The sequence below is a fragment of the Gossypium arboreum genome, chromosome 10 (assembly GCF_025698485.1).
Source record: "Gossypium arboreum isolate Shixiya-1 chromosome 10, ASM2569848v2, whole genome shotgun sequence".
Taxonomy (NCBI): Eukaryota; Viridiplantae; Streptophyta; class Magnoliopsida; order Malvales; family Malvaceae; genus Gossypium; species Gossypium arboreum.
The window spans coordinates 119,043,279-119,068,382 of record NC_069079.1 but is presented as its reverse complement, the minus strand read 5'-3'; positions in this window follow the sequence as shown (position 1 = coordinate 119,068,382).

Genomic DNA, 25,104 nt, shown 5'->3' with positions numbered 1-25,104 from the left:
GTTTTCAATTAGTGGGTTATTTTTTGACAGCCAGTATCATCCATTTTCCAGTAATGAAGAGTATTTTGGCGAACTTGTGGCACCCGGTTCGGAGAGTTCAGATCCGAGATCTGGGGGAAAAAAGGTATTTGTTCTAATTTTTCCACATTATGGATTTGGAGAGGGTTCTTAAAGGTTCTCCTTGGACTTTTAATAATCATCTACTGCTTCTCTATAAACTACAGTGGGGGAAGGATCCATTACAAGTGCCGTTAGTTATGACACCTTTTTGGGTACAGATCCATGATGTTCCAATTAGTCTATTCTTTGAGAATTTGGCAAGACAGATGGGGAATTTTATCAGTGTCTTTTTAGAATATGACGGATCAAAATTGGGGAAGGAGAATAGAAATTTCATGAGGGTTAAAGTTCAACTTGATGTTAGACGTCCTCTAAAAAGAAAGAAACATATTCTATTTTATGGGAGACGCTCATATGTCAACTTAAAATATGAACTATTATCACTGTTTTGCTTTTATTGTGGACGATTGGGTCATATCAATTCTTTTTGTGAAGTATAGATGTCACTTGGAGTAGAGGTTATTGAAATGGGATAGGATTTATCTCTTCGAACTCAATCCCGGAGAGCCCTAGCCATGAAAAGTATTTGGCTACGTGAAGATGATGATGGCATAATGGGTGGTATTGAAGAAAACGTCGGTAATATAGGAAACAGACATTGGATGGCAAAAAATAAAAAGATTGGTGTACAGAATATAGATCTAATCCTTAGAGTTAATTTAGAAGGAGGCTCATTAGGGTTTGACAAAGGGAAGAAAGATTTTCTATTAGATCAGTTCCGTACTACGATGGATCACGATCTAGAAGATACAACCTTATTAGGAGAGGAAGGGAAAAAGAGGTCCAGGAGGGAAAGAGACGATTCATCAGGAAAAGAAGAGGTCAACAAGATATTGTCAAGAAACGGGAGAATGGGGGATCAAAATCACTTATTATTGGCGGCTACCAAGAGGTCAGTCGACCGATCGTAATGAAAATTTTAAGTTGAAATGTCTGTGGTTTGGGGAAATCATGGACAATTCGAAGACTTCGATATATACTGAAGATTTTTAATCCCCAAGTTGTCTTCTTTATAGAGACAAAACTGTGCAGAGTTGAAATGGAGAGAGTTAGAAGGAGCTGTGGTTATGTAAATGGTATTGAGGTGGATACGGACAGTACTAGAGGAAGATTGTGTTTGGCATGGAGAAAATATAGCACTCCAAAGTTTTTCCAAAAGACATATTGATGTAATAGTAGAAGATATTGAAATTAAAGACAAATGGCAATTTATAGGGTTTTATGGTACCCCATACGCCCACGACAGAGAAGACTTATAGACTACTTTGAAAAATCTTTATCATGATGATGAGATCCCTTGGTTTGTGTACGGGGATTTTAATAAAATTATGTACGAGTTTGAGAAGAAGGGAGGTCTACCTAGAAATGAAAGATGGATGAAATATTTCCAAAAAACATTAGAAGAGTGTCGGCTACATGACATTGGGTTTTTCGGTAGGTGGTTTACATGGGAGAGAGGAAATTTACCAGAGACAAACATCCAAGAACGTCTCGATAGAGGGTGGCAAATGAATATTGGATGCTGATGTTTCCCGGGGCAAAAATTCAGCACCTGGTTCAGTCTTTTTCAGATCATTGTCCTCTTTTACTCGTCATAAAAAGAGAAGATGATAGGCGGATAGGAAATGGTTTTAAATTTGAAGCCTGGTAGACATTGGAAACTTTTTTCGATGCTGAGGTCAAGTGGCTATAGAGGATGGCAGCTGGAAACTTACTGAAGAAGCTGGATTTTTTACAAATAGGTTTGAAAATTTAGATAGGACATATAAAAACAAAAAGTAAATGGAGAAAACAGTTCTTAACTAAAAAATTATCAAAATTAGTAGAAGCTGAAAGGGACGATAAGAATTTGGCTGAGTTGATTGATACAAAGATTCAGTTGAACTTTGAAATTGAAAAAGATGAATTTTACTGGGAGCAAAGGGCTCGTTTGAACTGGCTAAAATTCAGTGATAGGAATACAAAAGTTTTTGATAGCCAGGCTACACAGAGACAGAAGTGGAATCAAATTGATAAGTTACAAAATGAAAGTGGAGGTGAAACGGAAAACATACAGCGCCAAAGAAGATACTATGGGTAATGAACACTTACTCATAGGGATAAACCATTGTATTACCAAAGAAGATAATATGAAGCTTACAGCGCCATATACTAGAGAGGAAGTTTGAGAGGCACTATTTGAAATAGGACCCACAAAGGCACCAGGGGAAGATGGATTTCCAGCCCTATTCTATCAAAGATGCTGGGAGATTGTTGGGAATGATGTTGTTTCCTATTGCTTACACTTATTGAATGAAGATATGGAGGTCAGCTCTATCAACTTAACGCATATAGTGTTTATTTCGAACACCATTAACCCGTCTAATATGAAACAGTTCCTACCTATTAGCTTATGCAATGTTTTCTATAAAATACTGGCAAAAGCTATTGCAAACAAATTTAGGAGAGTTATACATAAATGTATTGACGAAACGCAGAGTGCTTTTGTTCTAAGAAGACTCATTTCGGATAATATATTGCTAGCATATGAAATTCTTCATTTGCTGAAACAGAAGAGACTGGGGTAAAAGGATTACATGGCATACAAGTTAGACATAAGTAAGGCTTATGACAGAGTGGAATGGAAGTTTGTTGGGCAGGTTATGAGGAGAATGTGATTTGCTCAAAAATGGACGAATTCCATTATGAAATGTATATCTATTGTTTCCTATTCGGTTGTGGTGAATGGAATGAATAGGAAAATTTTTATCCATCTAGGGGACTTTGTCAAGGAGATCCACTGAGCTCGTTCTTATTCCTAATTTGTGGAGAGGGTCTATCAAGTTTGATGAGGCTAATAATAAGAGATGGGATCTTCAAAGGGGTTAAGGTGAGTAGAAATGGCCCACAAGTGTCCCATTTACTTTTTGCAGATGACTGCATTTTATTTGGTAAAGCAACAAGAAGGGGGCGCGGGTAATTAAGGATATTCTACGGAAATACAGAAGAGGATCGGGTCAGTGTATGAATTTTGATAAATCAACTATCTTTTTCAGTCAAAATACATCAGAGGAGGATAGACAATCGATGGTTGACTAGCTTAGAGTTAGGAGTTCAACTGATTTGGAGAGGTATTTAGGTCTGCCGAGCATAGTGGGTAGGAGGAAAAAGGAGTCTTTTCAAGTCTTGAAAGATTGACTCAAGCAGCGTATTGATAACTAGAGTATCAGATTTCTGTCTCAAGGTGGCAAAGAAGTATTCATTAAGGCTATTTTACAAGCTATTCCTACATATGCGATGTCGTGTTTTTTGTTACCAAAATTATTTTGTACTGAAATAGAAAGTATAATAGCTAATTTCTGGGTAAAAAGGGAATTCATTGGTGTTCGTGGAAAAATATGTGCTTGCTAAAAGATTATGGTTGCTTGGGTTTTTAAAATTTTTGCCAATTTAATATTTTGTTATTAGACAAGTAGGGTTGGCGCCTATTTAGTTGTCCAAATTCATTATTAGCCATAGTCTTTTTAAAGCCAAATATTTCCCACATTCAAATTTTTTAAATACGCAGTTGGGAAAATTACCTTCATTTACTTGGAAGAGCATCTAGGCAGCAAAGGGTTTACTTCAAGATGGGATAGGTTGGAGAGTAGGAAAAGGCTCTGAGATCTCTATTTGGAACGACTACTGGATTCTAGGGAGTGATATAGTGGGCTGGAAAAATAGAGAAGAAAATAGAGATTTGCAACGGATCTAATCAATAGTTCAACTAGACCATGGAAAAGGGAGTTAGTGAATAGTACATTTCATACGAAAACTGCCATAAAGATCTTGCAGATCCCCTTAGCAGAAGCGGAGCATGAAGATTTTCAAGTGTGGAAAGAGGAACCTTCTGGTGTTTTATCAGTACGAAGCGCCTATAAACTATTACAATGTGCTAGCATGGATCATACCAGTTATTTATTATAGACCGAAACTAAAAGTTTCTTTAGAAAACTATAGGACATATAGCTATCAACAAAAATTACAATACTGGTTTGGCGGATCTACTGGAATTTCATCCCTACAATGGTTAATCTAAGCTGCAAGAGGGTGGCTAACAGCACCATGTGCCCCCGCTGTGGTGTTGGAGAAGAGCATAGCCTTCATGTCTTTCAACAGTGTCTTACAGTCAGAGAAATATGGTCAAGCCTTAATCTCTCTTGGGGTATACCCCATCTGGTTCAAAATATTAATGAATGGCTTACCTGGTTTTTTACAAGAGGTACCAAGGAACAGTGCAAGATATTTTACTGTACATTGTGGCTCTTATGGAGCTCAAGGAATTAGTTTGTCCATGAAAGGAAATCCATTTCAGTACGAGATCTAGTTGAGAAAATAAGAAGCTATTTGGCTGAACTGGAAGGGATCAGAGATAAGAAACTCACATTTATTTCCAGAAACACCCACAGCCAGATAGGACAGACATCGAGAGCAACAGTACTGTTTGATGCAGCCTTCAATGGGAAAAATATTCGATCGGCTTCAGGGGTAGTGGTTCCGGACCAGATGGGGGTGTTTAAAGCTTCAAAGATGACTCTCCATGAAAATATCTCATCCTCATTCATAGCCGAAGCTTAAGCAGGGTTAGAGGCCATCAAGTTAGCAACAAAAATAGATTTATCTACAGTAATATTAAAGGGAAACTCGAAAACAGTTATTAAGAAATATAAATCGAAGAAAGTGGATAAATCCGTTATTGGAGCGATCATTCGAGATATTCAGATCAAAAGCGTCAGGTTTCAAGATGTTTTCTTCTAATTTATGTAACACCCCAAACCCAGCCCAGACGTTACGACCGAATCCGGCGTGACACATTGAAGTGTTTTTTGAAAACCATGTTTTCATTGAAAACCCTTCTTGATGTTTAGAAACTTTTACCGTTTAAACTTGTATAAAACCTAAGCCTTATTTTTTTTCCAAAACGTGATTCATTGTAATAATCAAAACATTGTTAACAACCTTGTAAAATCTTATGGGAAAATTTGAAAACTTGTAAACCTTTGTAGTGGTAGAAACATGTTATTTTAAAAACAGTTAAGTATCGAAAAATCCAACCTTCTTTATTATGGCTTAAAGTGAATGGATACTACGCACCAGGTAGGATTTAAGAAAAGAGGAGGTGAGTCAATTAGACTGCTTAAGTACCTAGCTCTTCCATGATCCAATCCTAGACATGCACAAATCCATTGCCACACTTTAAGCTTATTACTTGTCCACGAACAACAAATTAAGTTTAAGTCTATTTAAAATATTTATTTCCTTTGAAAACATTTACGTTGCGGAAGCTTTGCTCGGTTATCATGATATTTTAAAAATAAGTAACTTTTATAAAACGCACCCTAGAGCTAACCAATTTTAAGGAATTAATTTAAGTGATGTGAATCTCAAGTTGAAAATGATTTAAGTAATTTAAAAACCCAAAATAAAAATAATAGAACGGCCTTATTACAACTTTAACCAAAATAGAAATAATAAAAAATAAATGCGAAATTTAAAAGAAAGCTAATTGAAACTTATTTAAAAACCAAAAATTTAATCTTCGTGGCCACTCTGAATCCCACCCAGCTCCAAGTCTACCAACTAGGGCTCACCTGCAAGGATGGAAGAGAAAGGGGGGTGAGTTTGGAAAACTCAGTGTGTAAAGTATCCCAACCAGAACCCAAATCAATTCGAGCTTTACTGGGCTTAAGCCCTATTCAGAAATCAGTGTTAACTGGGCCTTAGCCCATATCAGTATTAATCTGGGCCATAGCCCCTTACAGTATCAGAGTATATTGGGCCTAGCCCATATCAGTATTAATCTGGGCCGTAGCCCTATTACAAGTCGAGATATATTGGGTCTTGCCCATATTAACACAGTTGGGCCCATTTCAATACAGTTGGCCCATAACAAAACAGTCTAATATGATTAGTACATGATAACCCCATCCAACCCTGCACTTGCCTCCGTCTATCCCTACACTTCCTATGAGGAATAAATCACCCAGGCCATCCCTACACTTACAATGCTAGCACCGGTTGCAGCACTAACTATAATCCGCAGCAAAGCTGCTTATATCAAAATATGTGGCACAGCCACCAGAACGGGTTCTTCCTCCATAACATAACCCAGATCTCATGCAACAGATATACATGTCACGGCATACAACAACAGAATTAAAATATCATGCATTTTGGTCAAAATTGACCCTAAGGGTGTAACGGTCATTTTGCACCTAGGGGTATAATGGTAATTTCTATACATAGGGGTATTTTAGTAAAATTTACTATTCTAGAGTTTACATACATATTATAACCATTAATACATTAACAAACACTTACCGAACGTTTTTACCGAATTGGTCCCGTTAGCCCACTAACCCGTTTTCGGCCCATTAAGCCCAAATATACCGAAGTGCACGAAATTACGCACTATGCATTTATACCGCTTGTGATTACCAAAATTTAACAAACAAACCACCTCACGAGCGCTCGCACGCTCGCAAGTTCAGAAGATGCCGGCTTTTTGGCATTTCAGCTTTTCGGCTTTTGCCGATCTAGTCTATGAGTGGGTGTCGTTTACACACCTGATTTGCAATATTCCTTGACGAGATCTCCTTCGCGATTTCTCCTTTACCGAGATTGATGATTAGATCTAGATTTAGTCACTCCGATGATCCAAGCTTTTCACACACTCCTCGATCGGCAGCCTTTAATCCTCACAAGAGATCTACTCGTTGAAGAACGTTCCAAATACCTTTCTACCTCAGATCCGTTATGAATCCAACTTAAATGTGCGTGAAAAATAGATCTAAATATTAATTTTCGAATCACTAAAATATGAATCTTTTCGGCTTTTGGATCTACCCTAGAATATGGCTATTGCGATCTAAAAGAAAAATAGGTGACGATAAGTTCACCATCGAAGAGACAATCAGTAGAGGAAGAGATGTAAGATTAGAGGTTCGATATTTTGAAAGATTAAAAAGAAAGGAGATATGGTTTCAACCAAAGGGGTAATCAGCAACCAATATTTGAGAAGAAAAAGTTGTTTTAAATAGAATTTGGCTTCGAGGAAAGAAAATAGAAAATGAGAGAATTGGCTACCATACTAAAAAAAAATCCTAAACCTCCAAGAAGGATATAACTCATGAAGGCCCCCCCAAAATAAAAGCGGCACATCATGCTTATGCCCGAATGGGTGCTTAAATAGGCACAAAAGTCATTTTCCAATTTTAATTCCTTCCTTAGCTCCTTAATTCATGGCCAAATTCAAAGTTTGAATTTAATTCAAACTCTCCACCGCTTAGCAGTAGTCCACCGCTCAGCTGACTCCTCCTGTTGCTGGTAGAGTTTCAATCCCGTACAGCCCTTCTCAAGTGCGTATAGCAAAAAGAAGCACCCTCTTGTGCGTAACACTGCTCGAACCTGGGACCTCCAGGTTTCCCAACCTTCTTGGCCCTTTGGGATCTTGCGTTCGCTTTCAACAATATACCGTCACATTTTATCTTAAAGGTTACCTGCTGAAGTCCGGTTCATTTTAAAAATATAAACTTAAAACATACCTGCGCCTGGACTAGAACCCGTGCCCTTGTGGAACTCCTAGCACCCTACTGCCACTGCGCCACAAGCGTCCTTGTAGCATAACTCGGTCGCAACTATTCTTAAACCTTACTTTAGTGCGACCTGGCTTCTAGAATAAAAACAAGCCTTTGCGTGCGCCAACCCTTGAACCTAGGCACTATACCACACTCCCAGCGCCTCTGCCACTGGACCAAGCTTCCCTTTGTGTTACCTTTTAACCCCAACTATAAATAAGGCTTCCCTGCATCGTTCCCTGATATAAAGAAAAATAAAACACTTTTGCACATGCTAGGAGTCAAACCCCAGCTCTCCTTCCCACTACCTAGTATGCTAACCACTAGGCTAGATATGCTTCTTCATGCCCAGTCTTGCCTAATTTATTTATAAGGCCTTATGCCCAGATTTCCTTAAGAGGCAAAATTTAAAAATTTTGCTAAAGCTATGGGCCGAGCTTTGGACCTTTTCTCCACATCGTAACCTTTCATAACTTATTTAATTACTACACTAAACATACGAAATAATAATAAAAATAATAATAATAATATCCAAATTATTCGGGCCGTCTTTTACCCGATCCTAGACTCAAGGCCCAATACTTTCAGGCCCAAAAATCGGGGCGTTACAACTCTACTCCCCTTAAATAAATTTCGCCTCAAAATTTTAAACTATCAACCAACCGTATTACTCAAGTCAAACCACTATGCTTCAACTGCGCACTCTAATTCCAGTAACAACCATGCGAATTTTATGGAATAGCTTAGTATTTCAGTGTTTATTACAGATGTTTTATGCACATATAAAGTTTCAGAGTTCGCTTTCGCAAATCTCAGCCTAACTACAGTCTCAATCTTATAGTCTCAATATAGGTCCAACTACAATGTCATAGCAGAGTCTCAGTAATATAACAGATACTTAGTAAAGTTCAGAAAAGGTACTTACAGACTTGGTGCCGGGGATTCAATATGCCACTTATTCAAAAATCAGAATTTCAAATTTATTCTTTGTGCACTTTGAAACAAAATTTAAAAGAATTTTCTAACATTTCCATAAAATTGATTTTAGTGTTTTTATTTCCATAAAATCGATTTTAGTGTTTTTCCGTAGAACTAGATTTCAAAATTTTATAAAAAATGTTCGGACCAGATCCACAGTCGAGTTGTTGCAACCAGGCTCTGATACCACTAAATGTAACACCCCAAACTCGGCCCAGACATTACAACCAAATCCGGCGTGTCACATTGAAGTGTTTTTCGAAAACCATGTTTTCATTGAAAACCCTTCTTGATGTTTAGAAACTTTTACCGTTTAAACTTGTATAAAACCTTAGCCTTATTTTTTTTCCAAAACGTGATTCATTGTAATAATCAAAACATTATTAACAACCTTGTAAAATCTTATGTGAAACTTTGAAAACTTGTAAACCTTTGTAGTGGTAGAAACATGTTATTTTAAAAACAGTTAAGTATCGAAAAATCCAACCTTCCTTGTTATGGCTTAAAGTAAATGGATACTATGCACCAAGTAGGATTCAAGAAAAGAGGAGGTGAGTCAATTAGACTACTTAAGTACCTAGTTCTTCCATGATCTAATCCTAGACATGCACACATCCATTGCCACACTTTAAGCTTATTACTTGTCCACGAACAACAAATTAAGTTTAAGTCTATTTAAAATATTTATTTCCTTTGAAAACATTTACGTTGCGGAAGCTTTGCTCGGTTATCGTGATATTTTAAAAATAAGTAACTTTTATAAAACGTGCCCTAGAGCAAACCAATTTTAAGGAATCAATTTCAGTGATGTGAATCTCAAGTTGAAAACAATTTAAGTAATTTAAAACCCAAAATAAAAATAATAGAGCGGGCTTATTACAGCTTTAACCAAAATAGAAATAATAAAAAATAAATGTGAAATTTAAAAGGAAGCTAATCTTCATGGCCACTCTGAATCCATCCCAGCTTCAAGTCTACCAACTAGGGCTCACCTGCAAAGATGAAAGAGAAAGGGGGGTGAGTTTGGAAAACTCAGTGTGTAAAGTATCCCAACCAGAGCCCAAATCAATTCAAACTTTACTAGGCCTAAGCCCTATTCAGAAATCAGTGTTAACTGGGCCTTAGCCTATATCAATATTAATCTGGGCCATAGCCCCTTACAGTATCAGAGTATATTAGGCCTAGCCCATATCAGTATTAATCTGGGCCGTAGCCCTATTACAAGTCGAGATATATTGGGCCTTTCCCATATTAACACAGTTGGGCCCATTTCAATACAGTTGACCCATAATAAAACAGTCTCATATGATTAATGCATGATAACCCCATCCAACCCTGCACTTGCCTCCGTCCATCCCTACACTTCCTGTGGGGAATAAATCACCCAGGCCATCCCTACACTTACAGTGTTAGCACCGGTTGTGGCACTAACTATAATCCGCAACAAAGCTGCTTATATCAGAATATGTGGCACAGCCACCAGAACGGGTTCTTCTTCCATAACATAACCCAAATCCCATGCAACAGATATACATGTCACGGCATACAACAACAGAATTAAAATATCATGCATTTTGGTCAAAATTGACCCTAAGGGTGTAACGGTCATTTTGCACCTAGGGGTATAATGGTAATTTCTATACATAGGGGTATTTTAGTAAAATTTACTATTCTAGAGTTTACATACATATTATAACCATTAATACATTAACAAACACTTACCGAACGTTTTTACCGAATTGGTCCCGTTAGCCCACTAACCCGTTTTCGGCCCATTAAGCCCAAATATACCGAAGTGCACGAAATTGCGCACTCTGCATTTATACCGCTTGTGATTACCAAAATTTAACAACCAAACCACCTCACGAGCGCTCGCACGCTCGCAAGTTCACAAGATGCCGGCTTTTCGGCATTTTGACTTTTCAGCTTTTGCCGATCTAGTTTAGGAGTGGGTGTCGTTTACACACCTGATTTGCAATATTCCTTGACGAGATCTCCTTCACGATTTCTCCTTTACCGAAATTGATGACTAAGATTTAGTCACTCCGATGATCTAAGCTTTTCACACACTCTTCGATCGGCAGCCTTTAATCCTCATAAGAGATCTACTCGTTGAAGAACGTTCCAAATACCTTACTACCTCAGATCCGTTATGAATCCAACTTAAACGTGCGTGGAAAATAGATCTAAATATTAATTCCTGAATCACTAAAATATGAAGCTTTTCGGCTTTTGGATCTATCCTAGAATATGGATATTGCGATCTAAAAGAAAAATAGGTGACGATAAGTTTACCATCGAAGAGACAATCAGTAGAGGAAGAGATGTAAGATTAGAGGTTCAGTCTTTTGAAAGATTAAAAGGAAATGAGATATAGTTTCAACCAAAGGAGTAATCGGCAACCAATATTTGAGAAGAAAAAATTGTTTTAAATAGAATTTGGCTTCGAGGAAAGAAAATAGAAAAAGAGAGAATTAGCTACCACACTAAAAAAAATATCCCAAACCTCCAAGAGGGATATAACTCATGAAGGCCCCCCAAAATAAAAGCAATCGGCACCTCATGCTTATGCCCGAATAGGTGCTTAAATAGGCACAAAAGTCATTTTCCAGTTTTAATTCCTTCTTTAACTCCTTAATTCATAGCCAAATTCAAAGTTTGAATTTAATTCAAACTCTTCACTGCTTAGTAGCAGGCCACCACTCAGCCGACTCCTCCTGTTGCTGATAGAGTTTCAATCTCGTACGGCCCTTCCCATGTGCGTACAGCAAAAAGAAGCACTCTCTTGCGCGTAATGCTGCTCGAACCTGAGACCTCCAGGTTGTCCAGCGCGCTGCTAGCCACTGGGACGCGCATTCGCTTTCAACAATATACCGTCACATTTTATCTTAAAGGTTACCTGCTGAAGTCTCGTTCATTTTAAAAATATAAACTTAAAACATACCTGCGCCTGGACTAGAACCCATGCCCTTGTGGAACTTCTAGCACCCTATTGCCACTGCGCTACAAGCGTCCTTGTAGCATAACTCGGTCGCAAATATTCTTAAACCTTACTTTAGTGCGACCTGGCTTCTAGAATAAAAACAAGCCTTTGCGTGCTCCAACCCTCGAACCTAGGCACTATACCACACTCCCAGCGCCTCTGCCACTAGACCGAGCTTCCCTTTGTGTTACCTTTTAACCCCAACTATATATAAGGCTTCCCTGTGTTGTTCCCTGATATAAAGAAAAATAAAACACTTTTGCACATGCTGGGAGTCAAACCCCAACTCTCCTTCCCACTGCCTAGCATGCTAACCACTAGGCCAGGTACGCTTCTTCATGCCCAGTCTTGCCCAATTATTTATAAGGCCTTATGCCCAGATTTCCTTATGAGGCAAAATTTAAGATTTTGTTAAAGCTATAGGCCGAGCTTTGGACCTTTTCTCCGCACCGTAACCCTTCGTAATTTATTTAATTACTACACTAAACATACGAAATAATAATAAAAATAATAATAATATCCAAATTATTCGGGCCGTCTTCTACCCGATCCCAGACTCAAGGCCCAATACTTCTAGGCCCAAAAATCGGGGCGTTACAGTTTATTCCTAGATCGGAGAATGTCCAAGCAAATAACCTAGTGAAAGGAGCATTAGAGAAAACGGAAGCATCTTACCTGGTTAGAGAAAGGAGGAGTCATAACACAATAGATCTGGAAGGTAGATGGAGAGAAGAACCAGATTGATTTGCTCTTGAAATGGGGAAATGAGAAGTCATGATAGCTGAAAGTTGGAAAATCTTTGAAAAGCTATCTTGGAATCGGTATAGCTATTGACAAAATGAGAGGATCGATGTATTGCTAGCTAGGCTGTCGTTTGATTTGACTGGATGTATTAATTAGTTTCTATTTTCTCCAAATATTTTAGTTCTGCACTAGGTTTCCTGTTTCTTTTTTGTTTTTCTTTTCAAGGATTGGGCTCTTTCCTATAGTTAAAAGGCAAGGCCTTTCATTTATTTATGTTTCTTATTTGATCCTGAGCCCAGACGTTAATTGCTTAGGTTTTGGTTTTTATATTCTAAATGAATGAAAGCTCAGTCTTTATTTTCAAAAAAAAAGAAAAAAGAAAAAAGAAAATGGAAATCACTCTATTTTTTAAACAACATTTTCAGCAATTTAATTTTTTTAATTTAAAACGATAATATATAATAAAAATCATCGGAGAATTTTTTTATAAAAGGCAAGATAACGATAAGAAGATAAGAATTTATTAATCACTTAATCTTTTCAATTTATTTTATTTTACTTTTAAAAATTATATTATTCTTTAAGATATTTTTAAAAATAAAGTAAAAATTAAAAAAATATAATTTAAATTTTATATTTATCAAATAATTTAATTACATTCTATATTTAATTTTAATTAATATTCAAAATATATTTTATAATTTAAATTCAACACTTAATTTTTCAATTTATGAAAAGTATATATTATATAAATTTAAAAACACAGCTCTGAAATTTTAACTCTTTTTAAAAAATAGAGCAGCAAAAAAAATGTTTTTACTTAATTAATGTTAAAATTGGTAATTTTTAATTTATATTAATAAATTAACGTTCTTTTATAAAAGGAATTAATGTTTTTTGAATTGATATATTATTGGAAATTGAAACAAAATTGATAATTGTTATTAATTAATTGTGAAAGAAATCTCTTTAGCTTTTCCAGGGATTTTTCTGTGAGTGATTTAAAGATATCATACTTACATTAATGAAATTTTCTCTCAGTTTCGAAAAATTAAAAAAAAAAAATCAAATCATAACTTAAATTTATTACTTAATTTTTTGGTTCACGGGGAACTAAAGGATTTTGAGTGCAGTTTTTCTAAATCTTTCCCCATCCATTTTGTTTTGGTTTCCCGAATTCTCTAATCCTCCGGAGGAACGGTCTACTGAAAATTGAAGTCTATGGATGTTAATGGACTAATAACGAAGGTCACATGGAGGGTTGAAACTTTGACTGCACTTCATAGCCAGTCCAACTCTATGGGTGTTAATGGACTAATAACGAAGGTCACATGGAGGATCGAGAATTTCTCCAGTATTAAAGACGGAATGCTCTCTTCTGAAAATTTCATTGTTGATGGCAACAAATAGTAACTCTGATCTTCTTCTTGTTGGTTATGCTTTTGTTTGCATTTTATCTACCGAACTTAGATTTGCAAACTTATTTGGCAGGCGACTTAGAATCTACCCGAAGGGGAACAAAGTGGATTTTTTGTCAATTTTTTTAGAAGTTGCAGATTCAGCTACTTTGCTTTCAGGATGGAGTAGATATGCCCAATTTGGATTTGCAGTCATCAATCAATTCGATCGTGAACTTTCCATTACGAAAGGTTTTTTTTTTTTTTTTGAACCAATAACATTTCTACAAAACAAAGGATCAGCTTTTTTATGGTTATTCTTAGTTAATGAGTTTACGAAACACATCTAATCACTATGGGTAATAGTTATGGTTCTCCTTTTTACTGTATTTAATGGAGGCATAGTTATTTGATTCTGAAGAATTGAATATACTTATCTACACACATACTGCTTTCTTCCCTTTGTGAATATTTTTCTATTTATGTTCATACAAAGATGGTCATGGTATGGTGTTAGGGCAGTTTATTCTCAAGTGGTTAGTGATGATAGAGACTCGCTTTTGGCAGATGGTGCGGCAGAGTTCAAGGCCAATAACGCTATTTTGGGCTTCGCTTCATTGTTAGCTTTAAGCGAATTACATGACCCTAAAAGAGGCTATCTCTTCAATGATGCATGCTTACTTGGAGCCTACGTCTCTACTGATAGGACTGAGGGTTTGATCTCACATGAATTGATGATGAAAACTGACTCGGATAGTCAAAAGACCGATGAAGCTGATTCATCAACTCAGTCTTCCGAGGAGAGTGTGGTAAGTCAGCCAAATTAGTTGTTAATAATAACGCATCTATGTATCTCTATTATTGCTTTCTTTGCCGCCATTGCAGGCTTTTGAACCTGAAGATCCTACCGAGGAAGATATGAACACATTCTTCACTAGCTTGGAGTCTGAGCTTTCCAACTCTAACATTGTTTTTTCTCAAGAAGAAGCGAAGGAAGCACTGGCTACATTAGAGGAAGCCTTGGATATGACCCCTGTTCATTTCTACGGCTCTCGGGAGCTTTCTTCACTTAAGCAGGCGTTCAAGATACTAGCTAGTTTTGATTGTTCGTCTACCGCCCTTACAATTGAGCAAAAAAACGAGTTGTTGGGCATGGAGCAAAGCTTGAAAGAATTAGTTAGCCAAGCAGCTAAAGCAATGCAGGGCAAGAATCACCTTCTTGCAAAGGAATCTATGAAGCAGACTATTACTCGTGATTTGGATCGTAATCTAATCAGATACAAGGAAATCGAATCAGAATTTGCTGCCCTGTTGGCCGAACGAATGGGGATATTCAGAACTTGCCAGAAAATGAAAAAGGAGTTGGAAGCATTGGGAAAGGAATTGGCAGAGTATGAGGCCAAGGCCAAGGCTGCTGAGGAGGAGGAGAAGACTGTTGAGGCGGAATGGGGTAGAATCAAAGGTTTCATCTCTTCCATTAAAGGAAAGATTTAGAAACTTTGGAGGAAATTTTGTAGTAATGGTGCTTTGTGCTAGACTTTAGATTATATGCATAGATCCTTGGTTCATTTTCTCTCCTTTTTCCCTTTTTCTTATTAACCTGAATGGAGGACATAAAAATATACAATTTCCAGAAGTCTGCAACAACATTAGCTTAATGTATAAATCATTATATGTTAGTAATTTGTTTTACTTTTCATATCTTTGTGTTGTGTTTTATATATGCACAAAGAGCTAGTAACATTTACAAGTATAATTTACCAACACTTTAGACGTTACTGGAATGATACAATTAAATAGTAAAAGAAAAGAGAATTAACATTCAATCAAACTCCAAAACTTGTATTATAAACTTGTAACCTATAGTGATTGAGGTCCTATAAATAGAGAGCATGTACAAGCTTATTGAAAAAAGCTTATTGAAAAAAGAAAGAAAGTAGGTTTATCCTTTCACTTTTGTGTCTACTCCTCTCTTATTCTTACTATAATTATGTTAGTTCTATAATAAATTATCAGCACAGTCTAGCTTAGAAGTAAAATTCTTATTTATTAAATATCAAACTTATCCTCCATAATTTTTCATTTGAAGCTTTAGACACAAAATGCAAAAATTTTACTGAGAGTATTTATGTAAAGTTTCATATTGGAATTTTTAAAAGTCTTGAATAATTATGTTGATTTTATTTATTTTATTTTATTTTTATATTTTAAGGATGGTAAAAGATTTGATCTCAATATAAATTTTGATCAAAAGTAATTTTATGAATTGCTTGCTGTGCTATTGAAACTTTAGTAGAAGATAAGAAATTTAGGTAAATTTACTTATCACATCACATTCTTATATGTACCTAGATTTTTGTACATAAAAATTATTTTTCTTAATATATGCTATTTGATAATTGCTTGGTGATTATGTTTGAATGATAATAGATTAATTTTAATGTTATAAATCGATAGATTTGTAAATAACGATCCATAATTTTATCAATCATTTTTATTAATCCAGGCCTAAGGTTCATCATTATATGTGACTTTGCATCAGTTCTTAGTTATCATTAAACTAATTGTTTTATGTGTTTATTTGATGGTTTCAATTTGAATATATATATTCTAAATTCTAGACAACATATATTTTTGGATTTTGATATCGATATAATTTTGATTCATTGTTCTTAACATTGGGGTGTATTAGTATCATATAAGTTATTTTGAAATTTTGTTATTGATGAATTTTGATTGGATTCAAAGTCTACTACTGGAGCTTTATTGGCTTACTTTTTGATAAAATCATCAAGACTCAATGTCAAACAATATGTTCTATAATTAAATAATATATTTGACTAAAACATATTTAGTAGGCAAATTTGTATCGATAAACCAATGAATTTTATGGTTGTTTAATTTGATTTGGTTCAAATATAGATTACGTTCCTCTAATGTCTTTTCTTAATTTGGTTATATAATTTGAAATTTTTGAATACTAATACATGCATAGTTCTAAAGACAATTTTGAAGAATGTCTAAATTGATTTTTGAGTTGATTCTAATATAAAGTCATTGTCATTTTCAATTCTTGAATTATTTTGGTCAAAAACATTTTCATAAATTAAAAAAATGAAAATTATTATATTAATTTGGCCATTGGCCTTTCTATGGACCTCATTTGTATTAATCGATTGTTGTTTGATAAGAAGCATAAAAAAACTCTTGTGGTTTACTTTTGTAAACGACTTATATTTTTTCTATTGAACAACCCTAAGAAACTTGTTACTTTTGTAGAGCTGTTAAAGGTAGATCATATGCTTTATATTATTCCATTTGTTAATTATTTAGAGAAATGATATGATCAATTATAAATGTAAAGGTTTTAGTGAACATGAAATGTATTTTGAAGTAAATTCCATGCATGTCTACAATGGTTTATGAATTTTTTTCTAATACTAGCATTATATCATATATGATATTTTAGATTTCAGTTTTATCCATACATTTAGTTTACAATAAACTCCATGCATGACTTGACTATTTCATTCTAGTTAATTGATGATGCAAAGCTCTTGTGAAAATGATTTTAAAAGTATTTTCAATTTATCTCGTGCATTCTTATGGCCAATTAAAATAACGAGTTATTCGTTCCACTGATTTTACTCTATTCCTCGAAGCGAATATAGCAATACATAACAATTATGAAAATGAAACCTATTGTCATTATTGGCAAATAGATAAGAAGATGGATGATTCAAAATGTTGCTAATTGTTCATTCTTAGAATAGAATGGTCAATGATTTATATTAATTAATCATTCATTGAAGCAGATGAAATCTATATGATATTATTGGTAAGAAATGTGATATACGCTTATGTTAGAATTAAGTGACTCGAATCCTTATTTAAATAAAATACAGTGGTAAAATAAAATAAAAGAAGAATCCATATACTTCTTTTATTTTATTTTAGAATAAGGTTTTTAAATCTTATTAAATTCTATCTATTTGATATTGATTAGAATAAGGTGTTTCAGTCTTACTAGAATATGGCTTTACAAGCCTATAAATAGACATAGTCTATTCATCTTGTAATTATTCGAATTCGACATAGTGAATTTTCTTCTCCTCTGCCCATGGTTTTTTCCTGAAAGGGTTTCCACGTAAAATCTTTGTGAGTTTTTATTTTTTTCACAAATTGGTATCAGAGCTTTCGGGTTGTTCATCTCGATCATGGTAATGGCGTCTTTGAAGTATGAAATTCGGCTGTTGGATCGCAACACTAAATTTGCGTTGTGGCAGATTAAGATGCAAGCAGTTCGTGCGCAGATGGATCTGGAGGATGCCCTGCTAGGGATAGATAAGATGCCTTCGACATTAACAGATGAAGAGAAGAAGCATAAGGATCGAAAGTCTTTAACACAATTACATCTGCATTTGTCCAACGAAATTTTGCAAGATGTGATGAAAGAGTAAATCGCCGCTGCATTATGGAAGAGGCTAGAACAAATATGTATGTCGAAAACTCTAACAAGCAAGTTGCATATGAAACAGCGTCTTTATGCTTATCGTTTGGAGGAAGGTGCGTTTGTACACGAACACTTAACAGTGTTTAAAGAAATTCTCTCAAACTTAGAGGCCATGGAGGTTCAGTATGATAAGGAAGATCTAGGGTTGATTCTACTTTGTTCGTTGCCCCCGTCTTATTCAACCTTTAGAGACACGATTTTATATACCCGTGAGTCTCTCACAGTTGGTGAGGTTTATAATTCTTTGACCTCGTATGATAAGATGAAGCATCTTCTGGTTAAACCCGACTCTCAAGGAGAGGGTCTCATTGTTCGTAGGAGACAATATCGGAATGCTGATGATGATCGTGGAAGGTCATAGGAATGGAATCCTCACAGTAAATCTAAGGGTAGATCAAAGTCTTCAAATAGAGGTAAAACTTGTAACTTTTTCAAGAAGAAAGGGCACATTAAATCTGAGTGCTATAAGTTACAAAGTAAGATTAAAAGAGAGGCTGCGAATCAAAAGGGAAAACAACCAGAAAATTCTGGTAAAGCTGATATTGTAGAAGACTATAGCGATGGTGAACTTCTAGTCGTTTCTGTCAATGATTCTAAAGTCAGCGAGGAGTGGATACTTGATTCATGTTGCACCTTCCACATGAGTCCCAATTGGGATTGGTTTACAACTTACGAAACAGTGCCTGAAGGTGTTGTTTTGATGGGAAATAATGCTTCGTGTAAAATCGCAGGTGTTGGAACAATTAAAGTTAAGATGTTTGATGGAGTTGTCAGAACACTTAGTGACATACGACATGTTCCAGAATTGAAAAGAAATTTAATTTCATTGAGTACTCTTGATTCAAAAGGGTACAGATACACAGCTGAAAGTGGGGTGTTAAAGATTTCCAAAGGTTCACTTGTTGTGATGAAATGGCAGAGAAAGATTGCCAAGTTATATGTTTTTGAGGTTCTCTATTCTTGGTGATGCAGCTGTCGCTTCCTCTTCCTTATCGATGATGATATTACTAAACTTTGGCATATGCGCCTAGGGCATATGAGTGAGAATGGCATGGCAGAATTGAGCAAAAGAGGACTTCTTGATGGGCAAGGAATTTGTAAACTAAATTTCTGTGAGCACTGTGTTTTTGGGAAGCAAAAGAGAGTTCAATTCACTAGAGGAATCCATAACACGAAGGGACATTGGAATATATTCATTCTGATCTGTGGGGGCCATCTAGAGTGCCTTCGAGAGGTGGAGCTAATTATATGCTAACCTTTATTGATGATTTTTCTAGAAAAGTTTGGGTGTTCTTTTTGAAGTAGAAAAGTGATGTGTTTTTCGCATTTAAGTCTTGGAAAATTATGATTGAAAAACAGACTGGAAAATAAATAAAATACCTCTGTACAGACAATGACTTAGAGTTCTATTCTGATGAGTTTAATAGATTGTGCAAGTCAGAAGGGATCGTGAGACACTTGATAGTTCGTCATACTCCACAGCAAAATGGTATTGCAGAACGAATGAACAGAACGATCATGGAGAAGGTTCGATGAATGTTGTCAAATGTCAACTTATCAAAGTCGTTTTGGGCAGAAGCAGCCTCTACTGCATGTTTTTTGATCAACCGATCTCCATCCGTTGCCATTGAGAAAAAGACTCCACAAGAGGTATGGTATGGTAGTCCTGCTAATTATTTTGATTTAAAGATCTTTGGGTGTCCTGCGTATGCTCATGTTGATAATGGAAAATTAGAACCGAGATCCATTAAATGCATTTTTCTTGGTTATAAAGCTGGTGTAAAAGGGTATAAGTTATGGTGTCCTGAAAATAGAAAAGTTGTGATTAGCAGAGACGTTGTTTTTGATGAAACTGCTATGCTACCTAACTTATCTCTTAAAGACTCCTCCAATAAAGAAAATCAAAAGCAGGTAGAGTATCAGATTAATACAGAGTCAACTCCTCAAGCCAGTACAAAAATTGAGAATAGAGTTGCTTCTTCACCACAATACTATATCGCCAAAAATAGAACTAGAAGAGAAATTAAACCTCTAAAGAAGTATGCCGAGGCTGATCTAGTTGCTTATGCTTTAAATTTAGCTGAAGATATTGATGGGAATCAAGAGCCATTTAATTATTCTAAGGCAGTTAGCTATGAAGATTCAGAAAAATGGATGTTTGCTATGCAATAGGAGATAGAATCACTCCACAAAAACAAAACATGGGATCTTGTGAAACTTCCTAAAGGGAAGAAGACTGTTCATTGTAAATGGGTATTTAAAAAGATAGAAGGGACTTCAGGAGTTGAAGAACCTAGATATAAAGCAAGGCTTGTTTCAAAAGGTTACAGTCAAATTCCAAGAGTGGACTTCATAGATGTGTTCTCCCCAGTTGTTAAGCATAGTTCGATTCGAGCTTTGCTTAGTATTGTGGACATGCATTATTTGGAGCTTGAGTAGTTAGATGTAAAAACTGTATTTTTGCATGGAGAACTTGAAGTGGATATTTACATGCAACAACCAGAGGGTTTTACAGTCTCAGAAAAGGAGGACTATGTTTGCTTGCTGAAAAAATCCCTTTACGGTTTGAAATAGTCACCAAGACAGTGGTACAAGAGGTTTGATTCCTTTATGACTTCTCATAATTTCAAAAGAAGTAGTTTTGACAGTTGTGTTTACTTTAAGAAAAACAGTGATGGTTCTTTTGTGTATCTACTTCTTTATGTTGATGACATGTTGATAACAACAAAAGATAAAGAAGAGATAAGAAAGGTCAAAGCCTAACTAAGTAAAGAATTTGAGATGAAAGATTTAGGACCAGCAAAGAAGATACTTGGAATGGAGATTCTCAGAGAAAGAAAAGCAAGTAAATTGTACCTAAGTCAGAAAGGGTACATTGAGAAAGTTCTTTGCAGGTTCAATATGCAGAGTGCTAAACCTGTTAGTACTCCTTTAGCAGCCCATTTCAGACTTTCATCGATTTTGTCTCCACAATCAGATGATGAGATTGAGTACATGTCACATGTTCCATACTCTAGTGCAGTGGGATCTCTCATGTATGCTATGGTTTGTTCGCGTCCAGATTTATCATATGCAGTCAGTGCAGTTAGCAGATACATGACGAATCCTGGTAAAGAACACTGGAAAGCAGTTCAGTGGATTTTAAGATACTTACGAGGTATTACTGATGTTTGTTTACAGTTTGGAAGAACTAGAGATGGATTCATTGGGTATGTTAATGCTGATTTTGCTGGAGACCTTGATAGAAGAAGATCTCTCACAGGTTGTCTTTACAATCGGAGGTTGTGCAATCAGTTAGAAAGCCACTTTGCAATCTACAGTCGCTTTGTCTACCACTGAAGCTGAGTACATAACGATTATTGAGGCTTGTAAAGAAGCTATTTGGTTGAAGGGACTTTTTAGTGAACTCAATGAAGACCTTCAAATCAGCACAGTATTCTGTGACAATCAAAGTGCCATCTTTCTTACAAAAGATCAAATGTTTCATGAGAGAACAAAACACATTGATGTTCGGTATCATTTTGTTCGTGATATTATTGCTCGCGGTGATATTGTTGTGAGCAAAATTAGTACTCATGAAAATCCTACAGATATGATGACTAAGTCACTTCCTATAACCAAGTTTGAGCATTGCTTAGACTTGGTTGGTGTTCATTGTTGAAGTTAAACCCTTAAGGGGCTTTATGGAAGAGGTGGAGAACTTGTTCGTTGAGAGTTCACAATGAAGAACTTGTTCATTAAGAATTCGTGTCAAGGTGGAGATTGTTAGAATTAAGTGACTCGAATCCTTATTTAAATAAAATACAGTGGTAAAATAAAATAAAAGAAGAATCTATATAGAATTACACTTCTTTTATTTTATTTTAGAATAAGGTTTTTTAATCCTTATTAAATTCTATCTATTTGATATTGATTAGAATAAGGTGTTTCAGTCTTACTAGAATATGGCTTTACAAGCCTATAAATAGACATAGTTTATTCATCTTGTAATTATTCGAATTTGACATAGTGAATTTTCTTCTCCTCTGCCCGTTGTTTTTTCCCGAAAGGGTTTCCACGTAAAATCTTTGTGTGTTTTTATTTTTTTATTTTTTTCACAGCTTATATTATTGTCCGAATTATTTTTTGCACATTCCTTGAAGTGAATGTTTGCAATAAATATTTTATAATCACTTTTGATTATTAAAGTCAATTTGGACCTTTAAAGATTTTGGCATATTCCCTGAAGTGAATATTACAAATAATTGTTTGCAAATTATATTTCTTTTATTGAGTTAATGATATTATGAACTTCACATTAATTTAGAGATTTCTAGAAGTAAATGTCACAATCGCTTATAAAATTATTTATTATCAAAATTTATATTGACATTATTAGTACAATTGAAAAACATGTTAACTGATACAAATACATTTACTACTTGGTGTGACCAGTTAGACCATCTTGGATTATATATTATGCAAAAATTAATTGAGAATTCATATGGACATTCATTAAAGAACCAAAAGTTTCTTTAATTTAAAAAATTCTCATATGTTGCTTGTTCTCAGTGATAATTGATTACTTAAAAATCACTAGCTAAAGTTGAGATTTAATGTCTTGCATTTCTGAAATAAATATGGGCTCACTCATCCACCATGTGGATGGTTTTGATATTATATGATATTGGTAGATGCATCTATAAAATAATCGTGTGTTATCAACTTGCAACTTGTCGTTTGCAAGATTGCTTGTTTAAATGATTAATTTTAGATTAAACAATTAAAACAATTCATTTTGCTAATGCTGGTAAGTTTATGTCTTAAGCTTTCAATAATTATTGTATGTCAACTGGGATAAAAGTTGAATATATATCCTGCAGCTCATTTTCACACATAAAACGATTTAGTTGAATCATTTATCAAACGCCTCCAACTAATAGCTAGGTCATTACTTATGAGAATAAAACTCACTGTTACAGCTTGTGGATATATTATTTTGCATGCAACAATACTTGTGTGCAGTAGGCCAATAAGTTATAGTAAATACTGCAATTGACTTTTGGTCAAGAGCCAAATATTTTCCATCTTAAAATTTTTGGATGTGCGATATATGTTCCAACTGCTCTACCACAACGCACAAAGATGGGCCTATGATTGGGAAAATATATTGATATGAGTCTTCTTATATTATTAAATATTTTTGAGCTATTAATTCGAGATTTAGTTATGACATGAGGTGTTAATTATTATGAGATAGTTTTCCCAACATTAGGGGAGAGAATAAAAAGCTGGATGAATAAAGTACTTGAAATGAATTATCATTGTTTGATATACGCTTACAAAGCAACGTGAGCTAAAAGTTCAGCAGATAATTCATTTTACAAAAGAACTGCCAGATTCATTTACTAGCCTAAAGAGAATTACAAAATCTCACATACCAGCTGAAAATACTCCAATACAAATTAATGTCCCAAAAAGGTAAATTGTTAGTGCAAAAGAAAACAATTGGAAACACAAAAATATATAGACTTTTTAGCACCTTTTGAACTTTAATTCATGCAATTTCGTAATATTTTTTGTTGAAATTCATAATTTTATTATAAAATAACTAAATTGAATTTAAATTATTAATATATTGAATTTTAATTATTTTTATAATAAATTTTCACAAATCTGGTTTATTTTCGACAATTTTGCATAAAATGTGAAAATTGGCTCAACAAACACCTTGAAAGACTTGAACCGTTGGGGTAATTTGTGCATCAAGTGAATCAAGAGTAAGGCTAATTATTTTTTTCCAGCCAAGGACGGTCCAATAATGATTATTATACATACTTTATATTTATTTTTTATCCAACACTAATTGGCTTAAAAATTAATATAAAGTCTAAAGAAGAAAGTTACCCAATTGTGATAAATAAAAGAGGACTGATCCAACAAGAATGAGGCAGCCCAAACCGTCCATATAGCTGACCCAATAAGTTGATTTTCACACTTGCAAAACAACCCTTGAGCTTCTCCTAAATACCATTCAAACCCCTCCACTTTTTGTGCCTTTTACTTTTTTCCCCAAGCTAAAAATGGCAAGTTTAAATCATTCAAACTTGCTCAATGCATGGCCGGCTAAGAGAGAGGGAGTGGCTGATAATTCTTTGCTATTTTTAGCAGCTATTCCCACCTATAAGTACCCCTCTTCCCTTCTTCATTTCACACAACTCATTTCCCACACATTTCTTCATTTCTCTCTTCCATTTCCTTTGTTCTCTTCCATTACCGATTTCTACTCTTGAAAAAGGGTTTGCATCCATCTTGGAATAGCAACATTCAAGTGTTTGTGAAGGCCTTGAATTGACAGAACAAGCGGAAAAAAATAGGAGCGCACTAATCTAGCTTGGGAAAAACACTGGGATCTGTTTCCTAGTTCTCTTCTCTTTACTTTTTCTTGTTTATGTTAAGGTTATGAACATGAATATTTTTTGTTTTGTTGTTCTTGATTTAATTAAAATGACTTAAATCTAATTTGTGTTAGATTGATTTCATTTTGTTCGCTTAGATTATTAAAATCATGTTTCTATTATTTTTGGCTTTGGTAAGTTGTTCAATTAAATAAAATCATGCCTATGTTATACTTGCATTATAATTGTAAGGTAACAAATGAATTAATTATTAATCGAATTGAAATTTTAATTAATTCATTATCCCCCATACGTCTCCCTTTCTGTTGTTTCCGGCGCTCAACTATTATCTATAACTTGTAATCTTTTTCTTCTATCCTCTGTTGCAAATCCCAAG